Here is a 21,375-nt window from a genome sequence, read left to right as displayed (position 1 = left end):
TAAAAAAATATTTTAAAAAATGGTGGGCAGATTTGGCATGAAGGCCATAGCTGAGGTGATATCTTTGGCCATTGTAAGGACATTGGTTCTCACGGAATGAGATGAAGTTTTAGTGTGGGATTTTTAGCAGAACAACAGCATGACAGGCTTACTAGCTTTCAAAGATTACTTGGGTGGCTGTGTTAAGACTACAAGGGGCAAGGATAGGACTGGGGAGGCTTGTTACAAGGCCAGTAGAGAATCCCAAGGGAGAGATGATGGAGGTTGAGACCAAGGTGGTAATGGTAGAGGTAGAGAGAGGTGGTCGGATTCGGGACCTATTTTGAAGGAAGAGCCTGTAGCCTTCCTGACTATGTGTAACAAGTGTAAAGTAAAAAGGAGGCATGGAAGTTGCCCCTGAGGAAACCGAAGAAAAAGTAAAGAACTTAGGATCGGATGTACCTTGATCCAAACCCCATTGCACCACTAACGTGTATCAGGCAAATTACTTAACTCTCTCATGGCTTGGTTTTCTCAGAGTAAAATCAGGACGGTAATATTCAACTTATAGAGCAAGTCAAAGTGCAGAGCAAATACCACGCAATGGTAACACTGAGGTATGTGATCTGTGCTTCAACACTTGTCATGATGAATTCTCCTACCACCCAAATAGGCAGGTCCTGTCATGTCCTTATTCTGGACAACCTAAGCACAACCACAGTGCCAGCTGTTGGTTGCAGGGCTGTGTTTGAAACTCATTCCTCCCGACTCCAGAATCCATGCTTTCAACCCTTATGCTAGCTAAGCTGCCTCCATGAAAAAAAATGTTATTTTTCATAAAACCAGACAACCAACCAGCAAAGAACTTATTAACTGACAGAGTCTATCCTAAAGCCAGATAGAATAGATAAGGGGCTAGAAAAAAGGGAGCAAAATAATAACTAAGCATAGACTGATATTTACAGGGTGTAAAAGGATTGTAACAAGTGTGCATGGGAAAGAAATTAGGAAAGAGAAAATTTAAGGCAAATAAAAGTTCACATTGGTTCTTGATGATTCATGAAGTCACCTTCTCTTCCTTGGCAAATTCAAAAAATTCAAATTCATTAATTCATCGGATACATATTTTGGAATGCCAAAAATGATTGCTGAAACTTAGGAAAATAAGCAAATAAGCTAGATGTGGCATTTGCCCTCTTGTAGAAACCATCACTAGCAATTAATTGGAACTATTTTCAGTGGGGTTAAGAGAACCTCAGTACTCTTCTTCCAAAAAATCAGAATCACAGTCACGTAATTCAAGCCTTAAGGAGAAAGAGTGCAATTTATTGAATTTGTGATAGGAATTCTGTTTGCCGATTTGTGAACACCAAATATTAAATTGATTGGGTTCTTATTAGTCATTTCTCAAACTGAAATGACTCTCTGGAATAGGGTGCTGCTCTCTCCCAGATTGTTAGAGCCATAAGTATCAGCCAATGCTGAGGGGGTCAGGACGCAAAGGAGAGGAGAAAAACTAATCAGCTCAGTTTTGATAAAGAAATGCTTCTCTCAGGAGACATGTATTGATCAAGCTAAATTTGCTTAATAATAGAAAATACAAATACCAATATAAGAGCATATGGCAACAAAAGCCTTGAAATTATACAAAGTATGAAGAGATATACTTGTGGATATTATACGTTTTGATTTATTCACAATCAAAATATATTGATCTCTCCATGAATATTGACAAGAAAGAAGAAAATACCTTGAAGGAAAGAATACCACATCAGAATCAGCTCGATAGCAGAGATCTCCATAGTTTCAGCTCAGTTCTTTATTTTTTTCCTTAAAATCTCAAATCCTGAGCCAGGCATGTCTCTGGCGTCTGGTGGTGCTGTCACCCCTGTGCACCTAGTATTGCCTGCTGGCTAGTGACAGTATCTCCTTGATGAGCAGGCCGGGGCCAGTCCCAGGCAGCTCCACTTTCAGCCTGACAGCTGCATATCCCAGGTGGTCTGACATTTGAGATGGAGGCTGTGGATAAGATTGAAGGTGTTTTAGGGGAGAAGTAGGCTGTGAATAACACCAAGACTTCATCCAGATGGAATCACTCATGAGACAACCTGAGATACTCTATTACTGTCCATATGTCTCCTAGGTCTCCAAAGGCGAGCCTCCATTGATTTATTAGAAACCCACTATTTATGTTTTTGGCTCATCTCACAACAGACTACAGTGAAGGATTTAGCAGAGATGCTGCTGTTTCTAGTGGTGATTGGAATTTTATAAGTTCTTTAAATAAAACAGCCTCCATAAATATCCTAGTAAACATCACACAATAAAGTAAATATTTGGGGGTGAGATTCAGTTGATTTCCTCTTAATATACACCACCTTTTTTACAAGTTTCCTTCTGAGTGGAGCCCCATGGCAAAACCTTTTACAGAACATGCCTATTTTAGGTAAATAAATAAATATAGGATTCCAAAGAAATCAAAATTACTAGATATTGCTAACAGCACTGCTTAAACACGATTTTTTTCCCTTGCAGATAAACCTTGGATGAATTATTTCATTGTTCTACCAGCACAAACAGTTGTTATTAGTGTATCTTATTTATAGATGGTTCTTTGAGGGACTATAGTAATATAGCAAAATATCAGTTATTTCATCACACTGGTGAATTTAATGAACCTGAAGGTGTGTGTTATTTTAGCACTTGCTATATAGCTCCTGTGAAAACCCAGTGGTGCTAAAATCTGTAAACCTGTCATTGCTTAAGTAATAACCTTGTTAAAAGCATCTTCATTTAACTTACTTTAGCTTCTGCAGGATGTAGTTTTATTTTATCAGTGCAGAGAGTAGGTGTTTCAAACCCAAACCACTTATTGTAAATATAATTAATTGTAGTTCATTAATTTATTCCCAGTGTTATTGCTTTTATTTTAACACTTAGGTTAAATTAAATATTGTCTGGAATCTTAGTACCCATTTTCAATTTTTTACCAACTCTTAATTTATATTGAATTTCCGTAGTTACAGAAGTAAATTTTAGTCTGCACTAACAAAATGTTCATTTTAATCTTTAGTACTTCTTTATACAAGGCACAACAGACTCTTCCCCTCCCCTGTATACACTGTAGATTTTTTTGTAAAGTGCAGTTTTGTTAATCTGCTTGGAATGGATTTGAGTTTATTCTGGCCTTTTAAAAGTATGAAGAAAATTGGATATTGATGGTAGGTGTTCAGAATTATCAATTGATTTCTACACGAGCACATCTACAATTATTGAAATGCTGGCAATAAAAGTGGGAACTCCCTCCTATTTAGAACTAGACACGAAAGGAGGGAGGGGGAAGAGAGAGGGAGAATCAGAGACAGAGACAGAGAGAAGATTAAAGAGGATAAATACTATAATTTGTATAATTATAGCTTTAAGGCAAAAACAAACTTTCTATAATTACCTAGACAGGCCAAGAGCAAGGTGTATGATAAAAGCTATATGTTAGCAACCACTTTGAAATTCTTGGCTAATTGCAATAATGCAGTCAGTAAATACACACATTACACAACCACATATAGAAGAACTTTATACAAGGTATCGGTGGCCAACCACTATTTCACTGCTGAGTGAAATTAGTCAAACAGCTCCCAGCCTGATAGGTAGGCTATGATTTATATCAAATTGTCTTGTTCCAAAAGGTGTCAATACAAATCCAGGACAGAAATAGTATAATAAGTCCATTTGGCAATAAATTGAACCTGTCAAGGTAGTTTTCTTTCTGAATCTATTATTTTTAATCCAATTTTTTTTATAAAGTCATGAAATTCTTGTTTGATTTATGTGAAAGTCTTGGAAAATTGATAGTTGATGTTGTTCACTTCTACAAAAAAATCTGCAATTTAACTTGAGCTATAGTGCTTTAAAATATATCAAACTGATTATTATAATCATCAAAATATTTTTGTAAAATCCAAAAAAATGATAACGCTGTTATTGGTCATTGCTTTCCAACCCTTTAAATGTAAAAATTGATTTTAAATTTGGGGCTAGGAAGAGAGAAGAGAAGAAATACTTCAAGAACTAAGACAATTTCTTGGGTTATTTCCAGTGTTAAAAATAATACTGAGTTCAAACATTGTTTTTCTATGTAATGATGTTTGTCTTATATAGGAAGATTTTTAGAGTTATTAATGTTCAGATTTTTTGAAGTATGGGTCATTCAAATAATAGTATATTTGAATATGCAGTGGAAAAGCCAGCTTTAAATTTGCATATGTACAATTACTCTCATTATTAGTCTTTTTTGTAATGTGTTTATCTCTAAAAACTTTTTTTAGTAATTCAGTTAATGTTTATATGCCTTGAATAAATGACATTTTTAATCAGAATATTAAGCAACTATGTTAATATTTGTTTGGTCTGAAAGTTAGTATAGTTTCTAAATAATGGCCAGACAAGAGATTACACAATTGTATCTTTCAATAAGATACACTTTAAATGTACATTAAAGTTAGAAAAATTTAATGAAATTCACACTTATATCAAGGATTTTTTTAATTAAATCTATTGGTTGTTGGTATCTGTGAACTCTTAAGAATAAACACCTGCAGTGTTTTATTATGTAAAAAGGTGGTTTAATTGCATCATATTTATCACAGAAAAATCAAGCCCTATTCAGAAGATAATAATGACACAGTAATTGGATCAGTAATTGGTTCAGGATGATTCAATATTGTACTAATAATCATAAATACTGCTGTCTTCTGCTCTGATACAGGGCTGACATGCTAATATAGATTGGATTTAGAGCAATAAATATTAGTGAACTGGATCTAGTATTAATGTCTGGACCTTTAGTTTGGCTATGCTGGCCAGAAACAGATACAAAACTTGCAAATGTATATATTTTCAATTATGATATGAATTCAGTTAATACACTTGATTGGCTTTTCTTATTCATCTCTGAAACTAGTATCTTCAATGTATAGAGTGGAGGGGAGTAGAAATAAAGACAGTTCTTGATTTTTCTGGTAAAAGTGATCATTTTGTAGGAGCAGTATAGTTTTTACATTTGATGGAGCCTGGTTACCACAGCTGATGTGACATGGTGACCTGGTGGGCAAAATTATTCACGTGCCAGTCATGTAATGATGGATAAGAAAATCATTTCCATTACCACACTGTGTTCAGCAGACACTTGGCGGTGAAACAGGACTATTTCTTAGCCAGTGTGGTGGCAGCCTTTCACTGGAGCCAAAGGAGAGGAGGCTCATTATGTAGGAAACAATGATCCTTATTCACTCAACATGGAAACTTGCCTTACAAGAGCACATTGGACGGCTCTGGGCTGGAACAAAAATGCTATATCCCCTTTTATCAATGGAGCAGAAACCCAGGATCAACATGCCTGGCTTGGAATGCAGCCTACTGGTGATAGAAATGGATATATTCAGGCATTTGTTTATTTATAATAATTTCTATGGATGGTGGTGGTTGGAGGGTGGGGGAAGGAGAGTTCCTTACCCTCTACCCCTGCTGGAATAGGTCTGTTTTGTGGGAGACGGGGAGGGGCAACTCACAGGTGCCAATAAAGAATGTAACTATGCAGGTATAACTCTGAAACTACACCATCACTGGAGACGACTAATTAGATATGTAATGTTTACATGGCAATGGGAGAATATTTTTTCTATTATCTTTAATCCAAATGTAGGATAATGGTATGCATGATATCTATGCATAGGACTGAAAGAATGTTATAGGGTATATAAGGAACCAATGTTTCCTGGTAACAAACTCAAACAGAATGAGGCAGTTCCTGAGGATAATAGAGAGAGGATGATGGGACCAATGAATCTGCAGAAGATTTTGGCTATCCTGTCATCCATCTCTTGCCTTGGGTTTTGTTGTTTACAAACTGGGAATCTGAAATGGAATTTACTCTCCAACAGGCCTTATGAAGAAAATGAATATAAAGCTTATCAAATCTATTATTTATAAAAATGCTCCAGGATGAGTATTGCGATTCTTGCACATAATTTATCTCCCTTCTAATTATTTAAACAATCTTTGAAGGCAGGCATAGAGTGGAGCGATTATTTTCTCATTGCCAAAGTCAGGCAGGAAGCACAAGTGGATGAACAGTGCGTTGGGAAAAAAAAAGAGCCCGAAAATACTGTATTGGTGTCCTCAAAGAGATTTTAGATAACTTCGTAATTCTCATTCAAGGGTACTGGCTTCAACTTATACTGGCCTTCTCACGCCTCCCTCTTCATGCAAGGTATAGATGACACAAGTTTCTCAGCATACACTCAGTTGAGTATTTCTAATGGCATCCACGTTGGTGCTATTTTCTATGGAGGCATGGAGGGATGTCTTCATCATTGCAGGAGTCTGGGGTTACTGCCAAAGGCAATGATCCAACTCCACAGGCGAGAGAAATAGATAATTTTGGTTCCCGAAGCAGCACTGAGTCCAGTAACACCTGAGCAGTGAAAATCCTGTGGTGTCTTCATTCAAGAGCCAGGAAATTCCATGTGTTTACGGAATCAAGTTCTCTCTTAAGCAGAGTGGCTGTTTATTGTTATGTACCCATGAAAGGAAATCTGTAGTCAAATAGCCGCCAGACGGTCACACATTCACCATGCATCTATGCCCCTGTGTCTCCAGTTCTGAACCAACTGCTCAGGAGTTACGGATAACTAAGCCACTTGGTCCTATGTCTCCCTGAAACTCTACGGGGAGTTGTGGTTCCCTGGTTTAGTGATGTGAAGGAGGGGAACGCACCGCACTTCAAATCTCTCATTACACCTTAAGGAGGAGCCCAGCTAGAAATATCAACGTTTTAACAACCGTAGCAGACAAGGTTGCTTTTCTTTCTTTAACCGCTTATTGGAAAGCAGATCAACATTTTCTTCTTCTTGCTCCACACTGAGAATCCACTGTCAGTATCCCAACAGGAGAACTGAGGCTGTGGTCTTTCAGCCTACCTCCTCAGTGTCATCAGAGACCGTGTAAGAAGTTTAACAGCCACCACAGAAACTATCTCATTGAGTAACAAATTGGTAATTAGGAAGTTTTTGTTGTTCTTACAAGTTTTCTGCATTTGTGGATGGTGGTTGTTGTTGTTGTTGTTGTTGTTGTTGTTTAACCAAAATTTGGCCCTAAGTCATCATAATTTTTCTTTGTTCTTGGTGTGTGAGTTAGTAAATTCCTGAGTAATTTTTAAAAATTCCACATTCGTTTTGACCTTAGAAACTTGTCTTGGGACCACAAGTTACCAGTGTTCTTAACTCACCCGAGTAACTTCCTCTGTGAGGTTGAAGTTTGCTGTAGATAATTCATCTGGATGCTTGTAACATCTGCATCATAAATAGTAAAAAGCTACGTTTTAGGTGCCAGTGTAATAAACGTCCTTTATAGCAAAATAGGGATAACGTCTTGTTTTACCTATTTACAATTATTTAAATATTTACTTTCCACCACCACAAGGTTGCAATACATTTCCAATTAACAACGAAATACAATTAAATCATAACTTCAAAAACCCCTTTAAATCAAAGAAAGAAGACAAACGTACTAAAATTTAATCTCTCCTTTGGGGCAGGACACAGCTTACAGGTTCTAGTCAGCCAGCTAAATGACAGTCAGAGAAGATCATGTGACTGGGGTCTAAAAACTAATTAATCTCCATAAAGCTGTAAGTGAGGTAGGTAAGATGACGAAATCTGATTACATTATTGCATTTAAGGGGAGAAAATGCAACATGTATTTTTCATGTTGATTTTAACCACCTGAGCCCTTAATGACGTTTGTACCTTGGAAGAAACCTCATATTTCATCCATATTTAAAAAGAACTACAAAGATGCTACCATCATTAGTGCATAATTTACACATTTGGTATAAATAATATGAAAATAAATCATGTAGAATGCCTTTGTAAAGTTCTCAAAGAATAAGTAATTCTTTGAAAAGTAGATTCATTGTAAAAAAAAGAAGCCATAAATCCTAAGAGTAAAAGAAATTGACAGAGATATGTAAAGGAATTAATAATTTTACTCTTCCTACCCCTATTTCCATAAAAAGCAAATGATTAGGTAGTATATTTTAGCTATTGGATATTTATGTGCTACATTTTTATTAGTTCTAAAGTTAAAGTCCTATTCAAAATAATTCTGAAAATTGATTAAAATATGGTACCTTCTACTGCTTCCATTATTCTAGTCACACACAATATATATAAACACTTTGAATGTTAGAAGGATTCATTCAAAATCCCATAGAACCTTCTTATATATTTCACAGCTAATTTTTTTTTTTACTGTTTTAACATTTAACTAAAAGAGACTTCCAAGCAATGGTTCTTTAAACACACCCTCCTTTTATCTTCAGCAGAAAAACAAGGATTATAGAATAATAATTTGGAACATGATGTCTGGAATGCCTTGAAAATAATCCTTATTAGATTAGAATGAGCCCTGAAGAGTGTGCATGCAGGGGTGGGAGTGTGAGTATGTGTATGTAAGGGAGAGCAAGAGAGAGACAGAGATTTGGAGTTCTATTAATAAACATTATCAATCATAAACTATACAAATCATAAACTGTCTGCAAAAACATTTTACTTAAAAAAATTGGAAGTACTGTATTTGACTAAAAACATAAGCCAGGGAATTTATTACTTACCACCAGGTAATCCATTGCGTACTGAACACAGAGAGAGTTGACAGGCAGAATATATTCTCTACTTTGTTTTATTATAATTATAATTATTTTTTATAATAATATTAATGAATGTGTAAGAAGACTCATGAAAATAGAGTACCTCTCATTGAAAGTCTGAAAGCACTTTGCAGATGAAAGGCTTTTTCCACCCTATTTTACATGAACAAAGTTTTTGTGCGCTAAGGTGTATCCACTTAGGACAAAAGTGTCATTTCTCTTCTTGGCAAACAGACTAAATGCTAACTCAAGTTTTGCCCGGTATGCAAACTTCAGAGGAACCATAAAGAGTGGATATAATTTAAGATTCAGGAGATAAGGGATATGTTTGCTCCTTCATTTTTCTTGTGTCTAGTCTCCTTAAGGTGAACGTGCCAGTATACAGACTGATGTACGCCCCGAGATGCATTTGTGTACTCAGTGAGACGAGGAGCAGAGAGAAAACTGTAGGGGTTCTTGAACGAGGCAGAGTGATGGCAAACCACAGAATACTGTGTCAGGAAGGAGAGTCACTCCATCTCGTCTGACCTCTGCCTTCTCACCCACCTAATCTGCTCTGTATCCCTTCCTATTACCCTCTATCTCTCCACTTTGCCTTTACATACAGAATATGGAAAACATTTTCTCCTGACCTGAATAAGCATTTATGATCAGCAACTTCCTGAGTTCAGTGACTATTTTTGGACCCTAGCAAGCACAATAGTTGTAACTTTCTATGAATGATGATAGCAGTTAAATTTTTGTTACAATTATTTAAAATTGCTGATTTGCTTAAACATTCCAGGTCTGGATTTTGAATCCCTGAAGATCTGAAGCATTAAGGGAACTCTTGCTAATGGGTAACTTGTCACTATCCGTGGTTAAAACTGAAAAGAGGTAAAGATAATAGCCGGAAAATTCTGAAAGTTTGTGTCAAGAATTTCTAAAATGTTTCATATGCAAAATGGTTTACAAAAATATTACTTTAAATCGTTTTAAAGAATGTTTTGTGGGATACAAGGGTATGGCTGTGGTATAAGGGTAACAGACATCTGTGCGTGGAACTCTAAATTCTAAACAGAATTCTGTTGGATCATGTAATGATGCGTGAATGTCTGGCCATTCCCACCAACTGCACCACAGAAAAATCGTCTGAGCCTATATACAGTCAACTCACTGCCCTTACATAATCGAATAGACAAAGCTTGACACCCAGGGTTAAGAAAAAAGAGATGAAAAGGAAAGAAAAAAAAGTTGAAAACGAGAATTCAAAGAAAAAGCGGATGTAATTCTCTATCTTGATATCTCACAACTTTGTTTTTTTTTTTTTACTCTCAATGTTACAGAATTGTTCAGCAGTTCAAAAAATCCTGAGATCCAAAATGTGTCAACAGTACAACACATTGAATTTTTCAGCTGCTTTCAAGCATGCCCTCAAAGTCTTGGTTTTTTTAAGCAGTAATTTGTATAAATGGCATAAATCGTCAACTCTTCTGCAATCGTGAATTGAATTCTGTTTGGGCTGTGGAATGAGTTTTCTTCTTTCACTTCCTTTCTGTCTGTCAAGGTATTTTTCTAACACATCTGAAATTTGGGTTTAAATTGAGACCTAAATTTGACAATTGAGGTACAGATTTATGAAGACCAAGACTCCTACCGGGTAGTTTGTTTTGAGTGTGTGTGTATATATGTGTGTGTGTACTTATTTACTTATTTTTTTCATTCATTCATCTACTTACTTATAGACAGAACATTAGATAAAAATCTATTTTGAAAACACTCTAATAAGAAAGATACTAGGCAAATTCTTATTTAATATAAAAGCCACTTCAACTATTAATCATGATTACAGAAAATTCCCATTGTGACAGAATATCATTTAACTTCCAAAAACTAGAGGCAGTGACAGCACATATTTTTTAAAGCTCTCCTATGTAATAATTTTGTGTAAAGAAAGATTGTACAACCTAATCTTTGAAAGAGCTTAAATTACCAATCAAATATACATAACCTATTTCGTTTGTTAAGGTCTTGATTTTATATATTATTTTGGCTTCATTTTAACAAATATACTTGGCCATAATGAAAATAAACCTGCTGAAGTCTCCGAGGTCTGAGACAAGCTATAACACATTTCTGCACCACGGGGTGGGCTCCTGGGATACCTACTGAGAAAATGCATGCCCACTGAGCATGCCCAGACTATTAAAATGAATTGACATGTTAATGCTGACAGGAAAAGAGCACAAGAGAGCTTGCTAAATTACTGCTCAGTCAGGCACTAGGAATTCCTGAGTGGCTAACTCCTGAGCAAAACCCACAGCAAGCACAACAACAACAACAAAACTTTATTGTCAAATGCACCAAAACAAACAAACACTAACAGGGTTGTCATGTTAGTAATCCACCTACCCATAAATCATATGGATTTTAATCATACCTGCCACCTTAGCTGCTTATCCCCAGAGAAATTGTTTTCTTTTTGCTCCCTCCTTCATTCACTTTCAATTATCTGGGAGCTGTTTCGCGTGTTTATTTATTTATCTAAAGTTCACATACAGTATGCATGCACAAATTTTCTCCAGGGGTCTGGACCAGGCAGATCATACGAGGATGCAGTGGAGCGTAGCAGCTAACAGCTCAGATGAATGTACTCAGTCTCAAAAACCTGCTTTGGACCATGAGGACAAGGAAGGGGGAGGACAGAAAGTAATTAGTGTGTGTACAATGATTGATTATGGCTTAATATTCAGGCATTTCACCTTTACACCACGACAGGTAGACGTAGAGAATGATGAAACAGGAAATCCTTGTGGTTTTTGATAAGTGAAGGGAAAAAAAAAACAATAACAAAAAAGACTGGCTTTCCACATTTAAGTCATTAGCTTTCTCCGCTGTGGAGGTGGAATAAAGTTTATTCACTTTTAAACGCGTAACGTTTGATCAGTCTATTCAACGCATCTAAGAATTGTTCAAAATCTCACATGTTAAGATGAACGCGAGTAAGTGACTTCTAGCCCTGGGCAGTCAGAGAGGAGACAGAAGGAAGCCGTACATTTCAGATGAAATTCTCTAATCTCGCCCTCGTGTTGTCTTACTCTCATGAACAACTTCAGAGAATAATACCAATTTGGCTACTCAAGGAATAAGTAGTGAACTGCTCGTGACCTTTCCTCAGCTCCAGGAAGTGAAAGAGTAGCACAGATCCATTGTGGAGCCCGTAACCTTTAGACACAAAAATCATTTTCATGAGACAAAATTGGGCAAAAGGTAGGTATGTTAGTGAGGGGAAATGCGAGAGAAAGGAAACTTTCGTTTTATTATATCTGTCAAATTCAAGGGTTTTGGATACTGTGGTGTAAGTCACCATGGCTTTTTATGCACATTCTGATCTATACTGGCCAAGCTGTGTATCAGCTGCATCTCTAGCTAGAATCTGTTTAGAACACCCATAGAAATTAAAAGGATCACATGGAGTTTGACATTTTGCAAAATGAAAGAATAATGGATGTATTATGTTGTGGTTTTTTTTTTCTTTTAATAAAAATGTCTAACTGACCCTTGGGAAGCTGGGCTCGAAGTTTAGAAGTCTGAATCATTTTTCTTCCTCTTTATGCTTAAAAAATATAAGGATGTAATTTTTCAACTTCATATTTTATTTGATATTTCAGTAAATTTAAGTTATCTTCCTTGCTCATAAATCATAAATGGAATAGTCTCAGTTTACCCTAAAATAATTTGGTGTCTTCTATTAGTTTATATCTAAATGTCCAATAATCAAATCTCCCTGCTCTATTTATTTGTTTTTCTTCTTATAATTGTGGCCAAGAACATGCCACAAAACACAAGATGTGTTAGATTTTTAACCTCAGGTCTGAACAGTATAAATAATCCATATCATATTACATGTAAAATCATAGTCTTCCAAAGTGCCAGATTATTGATGCAAAATAGGCACTTAAAATATTTTGAGGTAGAAAATAAATCATTGAATCACATTTCAGAGATATTTTACCATTATACATCTATATTTTACAGTTTATGATCATGATTTTATATTTCCTATAATCTTCCCTAAAAATTATAATCATTAATTTATTCAGTGGTTACTTATCCAGCACCTAGTATATTTCAGGTAGGTATCAGATCACAGTGTCTTAGAGATAATTGTTGCATAAATGTAGATACAGATATGGATAGACCAATCTGTTATCTATCCACTTCATTTCAAAAATATCAACTTCAAAGTTCATAATTAGATGAAACTGAGCATGGTTTAGCTGTACTGAAATAACCAAAATATGCCAGTAACTTTTTTTTAAGTTTATTTTCTTATTTTTGAGAGAGAAAACATGTGTGTGAGCAGGGGAGAGGCAGAGAGAGCACAAGAATCCCAAGCAGGCTCCGTGCTGTCAGCACAGAGCTCAACATGGGGCTTGAACTCATGAACCGTGAGATTATGACCTGAGCCAAGAACGAGAGATGGACACAACTGATTGAGCCACCCAGGCGCCCCTCAATAACTTTTTTTTAATGTTTATTTGTTTTTGAAAGAGACAGAGAAAGAATGCGAGTAGGTCAGGGGCAGAGAGGGAGGGAGACACAGAATCCAAAGCAGGCTCCACGCTCTGAGCTGTCAGCATAGAGCCCGACACAGGGCTCGAACTCATGAGCTGTGAGATCATGACCTGAGCCGAAGTCAGATGCTCAACGGACTGAGCCACCCAGGCACCCCTTAATAACTTTTAATGTGCCAAAAGAAAAAGGCCAACAAGACTCTGATTACCCAGTCTATATTGCTCTATCTGCATCACATGGATGACAAGACAAAGGAGCCCAGAGCAGAACATAGTGCATCACAGAACTGCAAGAAATCCCCAAGGAGGCTGAGAAGGAAGAGTTGAGGAGAGAGATTAAAGGAGCCAGGGGAGTATGTGAAATGGGAAGAGAATATTTCAAGAAAGAGAATCCGATATTGTCAAAAGGTCACACAACATAAGGACTGAAAGGGGTCCTTGGTTTAGTAAGAAGATGCCATTGCTGGTCTTGCAGGAGTGGTGGAGTAAAAGCCAGATGGCAGTAATCTTAGAAATACACAGGAGGAGAAAATGAAGATACAACTAGTATGGAAAAAGTATTTTAGAGTTCTTCACTGAGAGGAGAGACAGAAAAATGAGACCATAGCTAGAGCAAGCATCTGAAACAGGAGGAAGATTTCAGGGACACCGTACTGCAGCTACCTATACTGTAGTCTGGGTCTGGCTCCTCTTGGAGGTGTGCCTTACACAGACAGTGCAGCCCTACGCGGGCGCCATTACTGTTTATGTGTTTGTTCAGTAATTTTTAAAATAGGAGAATCTTCGGCACATTGAAGTGCTCATGGGAAGCGGCCAATAGTGAAGAACAGATTAGAGATATTAAGGAAGGAGAGAGATATTCAAAGCAAGTGCAATGGTCACAGGGGTGCAGTGGGGGTATCTCTTCTTATTTAAACAAGTATGAATTCAGGTCAGCCTGTACCACTTACAGTTCTTCCAGTGATGTACATGTGGCTACCCTTTGTCAAACAGCCCATTTCCACCCTAGCCAAGCCACCTCTAAATTTTACTTTTAGAAATTTTATCTTTTATACCATCTATATGTGCCATTATTTGAAGCTTTTTCTTAAAATTTGTTTATAGAGAGAGTGTGAGCAGGGGAGGGCAGAGAGAGAGAGAGAGAGAGAGAGAGAGAGAGAGAGAGAGAGAGAGATTGAGAATCCCACACAGGCTCCTCACTGTCAACATAGCTCCTGACACGGGCTTGATCCCAGGAACCATGAGATCATGACCTGAGTCAAAATCAAGAGTCAGATGCTTAACCGACTGAACCACCCAAGTGCCTGTGACTTAATTTATTTGACGTAGAAGGTTTCAGCTGTTTGTCCACTGATGTATCCCTAGCTTCTAGACCACTGTCTACGGGAGGTGCTTAATTAATATTAGCACCAAAATGTCTATGTTGGTCATTTTATGATACAGATAACTTGCAAAATTGTGTTATTTTCTTGAAGAAGATACAACTGTTTGTATAGACAACAGAGAATTCACACTTTTTTCTCATGTTGGTAGACATTGATTTTGTTCACATGTATCCACCATCTATTCCCCAGGAACTCAAGAGTATTGTAATTGGTCTTAGCAGGTTGCAGTTGGCCTAGGTATGCATGGTATCCAGAACTGGCCAATGAGATGCATGGAGTCGCTGTCCTATGGGATTCTGGAAAATGTCTCTGTGCTAACAAAAAAAGAAACTTAGAGAAGAACTGTATCCTTATCTTCCATCTATAGCATTTTATCTCCATTTTATACCTGCAGCTAGGGCACCCATGTTATAAGCATGGAAAGAATGAACTTGCTGAGATTACTGGAGAAGAAAAGCTTCGGCCCTTTTATTTACTCCCTCAAGTGTATCCCACTACCACCTTACCAAGTGCCAGGGGTAGAAATGACAGCCATAATCCCTAATTTGAAAAGTTTACAATCTCCTGGTTTTGAAGACAACATGTCCACGTATAGGTTAGAGGACACACAAAAAGGTTAATAAGCAAGTGTTTCTTATCTGAAGGCTTGCCTAGGGACAGTCTACTTACAAATTGATTCAGGCTGTTGACAGATTTTTAGCAAGATAATTCTAATGTAATGTAACATAGTCTCAGGAGTGACATTCCATCGCCTTGTGCAGTCTGTTGGTTAGAAGCAAATTACAGGGGTGCCTGGGTGGCTCAGTCAGTTAAGCATCTGACTCTTGATTTCATCTCAGGTCATGATCTCTCAGTTCATGAGGGCAAGCCCCTGCATCGGGCTCTGTGTTGACAGTGCAGAGGCTGCCTGGGATTCTCTGTCTCCCTCTCTCTCTGCCCCTCCCCTGCTCACTCTCTGTCTCTCTCTCAAAATAAATACACTTAAAAAAATAAAAAAGAAATAAGTTATAGGCCCTACCCCCAATTGAAGAGGGGATTATACAGGGGGTTGAAAGTGGACTCTTGGGGCACCTGGGTGGCTCAGTCAGTTAAAGCATTCGACTTCAGTTCAGGTCACGATCTCACAGTTCGTGAGTTCGAGCCTCGCGTTGGGCTCTGTGCTGATAGTTCGGAGCCTGGAGCCTGCTTCCGATTCTGTGTCTCCCTCTCTCTCTGCTGCTTCCCCACTCACGCTCTGTCTCTCTCTGTCTCTCAAAGATGAATAAACATTAAAAAAAATAAAATAAAATAAAGTAAAATAAAATAAAATAAAATAAAATAAAATAAAATAAAATAAAATAACAAAGTGGGACTCTTCAGGGTCATCTTTCCTTGTTGACCACATCAATGATTAACGTCCTTTCAACATGGAAAATAAATTCACCACCTTCAAAGTTTCCAAGAGTCTTATGCTTGTTTAGCACCAGCTCAAAATTCAAAAACTCATTATTTAAATCAGGTAAGAATGAGATTTCTGGGTATAATTGTTAAGAATAGTTAGCTTTCAGGCCTTTCTCTCCTGTAACACTAAAGACACAGTTATCTGCCTCTAAAAAATTCAATATAAAATGGCGGGACACAGAAATAAGTTCTGAAATCCAGCCAAGCAAATGTTTGGAGTTTCTTGATTAGAATTTAAGGACTGGGAATAATTCTCTGTGGCTCTAGGCTCCCTGCTATGGCTCTTAGTTCTGCTTTTTGAGTCACTCTTCTTTAAAAAAAAATTAATATTTACTTTTGAGAGAGAGAGAGAGAGCACGAGTGGGGGAGGAGCAGAGAGAGAGGGAGACAAAGAATCCAAAACAGGCTCCAGGCTCTGAGCTGTCAGCACAGAGCCCAACACGGGGCTCGAACTCAGAAACCACAAGATCATGACCTAAGCTGAAGCTGGACGCTCAACCAACTGAGGCACCCAGGCACCCCTTAAGTCACTCTTCTTTTTTCATGAAAGGTGCACAGGTTTTCAGCTAAGTAGTTCTATCAGTACCTCCTGTCAGTAGAATTGTGGTAGTCTGACATTCTTTTTTCATACTGTACTGTTTTTTGTTGGTTTTGTTGATTTGTTGTCATGTATATATAGATATAAATAGATATAGATATAAATATAGTGTCTATATGTATATATACTGTCTATACACACACACACACACACACACAATTATACAATGGAATATTACTCAGTCAAAAAAAGAATGAAGTCTTGCCATTTGCAATGATGTGGATGGAGCTACATAATATGCTAAGTGCAATAAATCAATCAAAGACAACATATAATTTCACTCATATGTGGAATTTAAGAAAGAAAACAAATGAGCAAAGGGGAAAGAGAGGAGGCAAACCAAGAGACAGACTTTTAACTATAGTGATAGTGACCTCCTTATCGCAACAATTATTTCAAGTATTTTCTAGGTCTCCTGTGGATTTCTACGGGGTTCACATCTTCAGACAAAAACCAGGCCCATGATCTTTTGAGATAATCCCTCTCCCCTGGTGTCCTGATAAAATGCCTACGGAACACCACACTCAATTTAGCAGAATGTTTATGATTTGATTGGGAAAATCTGTGAGGCATATTGTTTATCTCCCGATAGGCCCATTTTTGTGACTGAATATCCTAAACTTTTCCCCTTTCTGAGGATTTAGTAAAAGGTTGTAGAGTCACACCTTCAGCTTTTTCTCCAGAGCAAACATTTCTGACAATGAATCTCTTAATATTGATTTTCCCCCCAATCTGCAGAGACTGGGAATTTTCAAATCATCAAGTCTTGGTTCATTTTTTTTGTTGGTAACTCTTCCCTCAATTTCTCTCATCTTTAACTACAATCAGCAAGAATAAACAAGACAGCACCTCTACCACATTGCTTAGAAAGCATGGGGCGCCTGGGTGGTTCAGTCGGTTAAGCGGCCGACTTTGGCTCAGGTCATGATCTCGCGGTCCGTGAGTTCGAGCCCCGCGTCGGGCTCTGTGCTGACAGCTCAGAGCCTGGAGCCTGTTTCGGATCTGTGTCTCCCTCTCTCCGACCCTCCTCCGTTCATGCTCTGTCTCTGTCTCAAAAATAAATAAACGTTAAAAAAAAAAAAAAAGAAATCAGCTGTATTACCGAATTCATCACCTACATTTCCGTTTTTCATATAACTATAGAAGACAATTTTGGTAAGCTTTCTTACACTGTATAACAAGAATCCCTCTTCCTCTAATTTTCAATAACATACTCTTCCCTTCATTGTGAGCCCTCAGTGACAGCGTCCTTACTGTCCAGATATCTGCCCAAACTAGGCATTTTCTATCATGCTATCAAAATTCCTCTACCTATACCCATAGCATGCTTCAAAGTCACTCAAGGATTTTTACTTAATAGTTTTCTATACCATGTAACAAATTACCACAAGCTTAGTGGCTTAAAACAAAATATATTTATTATTTCACTGTTTCTATGGCTCAGGAGTTCAGGCTGTGTTTTGGCGGAGTCCTCTGTAAGGACACACATTCAAGGTGTTGGTGAAGGCTGTGATTGTCATTGGAAGGTTCGACTGAGGAAGAATTCACTTCCAACTTGACTCAGGTTGATGGCAGAATCCATATTTATTTTGACTAAAAAATTGAGGGAGTTAGCTTCTTACTGGCTACAGGCCTTAGCTTCTTCCCATGTGGGCCTCCTAAGATGGCCTCTTTTTATTTCAAAGCCAATAAGAGAGAAAGTCTCTAAAGCAAGTCTGCTGACAAGACAGGCAGGTTATTAAAACATGTTACATAATCATGGGAGTGACTCCAATCACATATGCCATATTCCACTGGTTAAAATCAAGTCAATGTTCTCACCCACTCTCAAAGGAGATTATAAGAAAGTAGTGAACATAAGAAGGTGGGTGTTATGGGTTGAACTGTGTTCCTCCAAAATCCATTTGTGGAAGCCTGATCCCCAGTACCTTTGAATGTAATTGCATTTGGATATAGGGTCTTTAGAGATATAATTAAGTTAAAATGAGGTCCTTGGGTTGTGCTCTAATCCAACCTGACTGTTGTCTTTATAAGAAGAGATTAGGAGACAGACATGTACAGGGGAATGACCATATGAAGACGAAGAGAGAAGATAGCCATCTACAAGCCAAAGAGAGAGGCTTGAGAAGAAATTAGCCTTGCTGACACTTTGATCTCATACTTCTAACTTCCAGAATTGTGAAAAAATATATTTCTGTTGCTTAAGCCACCCAGTCTATTGCATTTTGTTATGGAAGCCTTAGCAAACTGATATATTATGGTCATTGGGGTTAACCTTAGTGTCTGTCCTCCACAATTCCAGAAATTTTTGACGGTTGTAAGACATTGTCTCAAGGAACTTGTGGTGTTCTTCTACGGTGCCTTAGAGTCCTCCTCCCAAGAGGTAGAGGTAAAACGGGCAAACATACAGGACTCTAGAGCTCTTAAATCCAGTTCAGTGAGAGAATTATACTTTAATTTGTTCTAAATACGAGAATTCTACATCATGAGAACTTTTCAAATTCAAAGAATCTCTGTAGTCTTATCTGATATGGCCTATCCCAGGAATATGTTCTTCCTACAGAAATTGTTTTGATTGTGAAAATAGCACTGGGTTAGTATTTAAGAGATTTATTAAACTCTAACATCCACTCTGATACATGCCAGTCTGGCAATTTTGAACAAGTCCCCTAAGCTCTCCAGGTTTTTGTTTCTTTACCCATGAAACGAGGAGTTTCTACAAAATACCTCTAGATTCTTTCCTATCTCTCAGTAATGTGAATCACAGCCATGTGTATATTTTGTGGTTAATCACTTTGCTTCCATTTCTGTACTAATCGGGGAGACATAATAATACTCTCTTATACAAAGTTTGCTCTGCCTGATCGATGATGAAGATTTCTGATAATTAAAGGCAAAACGTATCTTGGTACTGAAAAAGAATTTGGCAGTATTCCTCAGCATCAGAAACATGAATGGAAGTTACACGTTGAGCCCTGACTGTGGCTTTTATTTCTCGGTTACTTGTCTTTGAGAAAGGAAATGAAATTAGACGTAATAGATTGGAACTTACTTTTATAAGTTCTGTCCGTCTGAAGAGAAAGTCTTCCCAGTCAATCTGAAGAGAAAACATTCTTGTATCTTAAACCACAAATCGTAGTTTTTAACCTTTGTGTTTTCAGAGCTGACTTTATAGAGCTGAGATGTCTCTTTGGTGTCTGTGTAAAGCAAGGAAACAAGTGACAAATTAGAAAGTAAAAATCAACTTCTTTTGTTCAAATGCCAAGCATCTCATCTGTATCTGTATTGCTTCGAGATTTTTCACTCACTGATATGGGAAGTTGAATCAATGACAAATTCTTTATCCTCACACCTGTAGTAGTCTGAACTGGCTGCCACAGTTAAAAATTTGTAATTTTCCTGTGTACTGTCAAAACTCAGCCCAGAGACTACATACACATTCACCTTCATTCACCGTAACATTCTAAATATTCATTTCCTTTAGGCAGGGTTTCAAAATTTGAGGTCAGCATGAGTTAAGAAACTTTCAATGTTCTTTTCATTCTTAGTTGTCACCTATCCTATCTTCAGGATTCAGACGCCTTCTGTCTTCAGTTTCCCCAGTGAAGGTCCCTGAATAAAATTCTCTGAATACTTAAAAGACCGTGTTTCTAAAGCGATGTCAGGCTAGCATGAGCTGTCTGATGTACAGGTGACAGGCAAGGAACTAAATTGGCCGCATTTGCTGAATTATCCAAACCCATAGGGGGCAGGATTCCACCTGGTTGGGATCTTCCACTGGAGTAAACTCAGGGACCAGCTTTTTATGAAATGAAATGGGCTGTAAGGGAACAGCCAAAGTGACGGCAGATTTTGTGTTCAGTGACCGTATGGTTTTCATTATCTTGTTCTCAACGAAGAATTCATCCAAAGAACAACCAAATGAAAGCAACGTGTAAACCATGTCAACCCATCCTTGGATGAATGTGTCACATTTGCTCTGTTATCTAGCAGTGATCGGTGATGGTGTAAAGGTGGGGAAGAATGAGGAGAAGGAAAGGTAGTGCAAAAAGAAAGTATGGTAGGAGCAAGGAAAAAGAAATGTGTCAGCCATTCAGCTGTCTCATTATGTAGCTTCCCACACTCACCAAAGATGTAATTCATCCTGCAGGTGCAAACATTGTTGGCTTTCTCATAGACTCTTGACGGATGGACCGGATGTATGTTTCCTTACCCCAGATGCTCTTTAAGAATACCGGCAATGAGATAGGGGATTGTGTGCACCTGAATCAGCACATTCACTGAGTCTTATTTGTCTCATTTCTTGTTTAAAGAACCAGTGGTATTGTGCACAGAGAAACAAAAACTAGGCAGAGGGCTTTTTTTCTTTTACTACAGAAAGATGGCCAATCTAAACACCTTCTTGAGTCACTTTTTATAACTGCCTCTGAGATAAATATGACATGACTCTCTTGATTACTCATCACCAAGAGACACATTAGTGGACAATTATCAGAACACATGACAATATTGCATCCTGAAATAAAATTCATCCTTATGTTTCCTATAAGGTTTTCAAGGATCTGAGGTGGATTTTCCACTACAAATTAAGGGGGGGGGGCATAGAGGTTTTCTTTCAAGTCATTTGAATGGGTAATATAGTAGAAATAGGAATGTCCATTCTATCTGAATCAGTGGCTCTCTTCCCTTCCCTGCTTATTAGCTCCCACC

At 37.7% G+C, this 21,375-nt stretch overlaps 1 long non-coding RNA gene across 1 annotated transcript in view; it reads right to left on the bottom strand.

Annotated features, from left to right (window-relative positions):
- Window positions 1-19,856, bottom strand: part of LOC128314025 (uncharacterized) — a 70,396-nt gene extending 50,540 nt beyond the window's left edge. The window contains exon 1 of the long non-coding RNA XR_008295331.1: window positions 19,718-19,856. This is a non-coding gene — a long non-coding RNA (uncharacterized LOC128314025). The remainder of the gene's footprint in view (window positions 1-19,717) is intronic.
- Between the last annotated feature and the right edge of the window lie 1,519 nt (window positions 19,857-21,375).

This window comes from Acinonyx jubatus, chromosome C1, assembly GCF_027475565.1.
Source record: "Acinonyx jubatus isolate Ajub_Pintada_27869175 chromosome C1, VMU_Ajub_asm_v1.0, whole genome shotgun sequence".
NCBI lineage: Eukaryota > Metazoa > Chordata > Mammalia > Carnivora > Felidae > Acinonyx > Acinonyx jubatus.
This window is presented reverse-complemented; position numbering and strand designations above follow the sequence as displayed.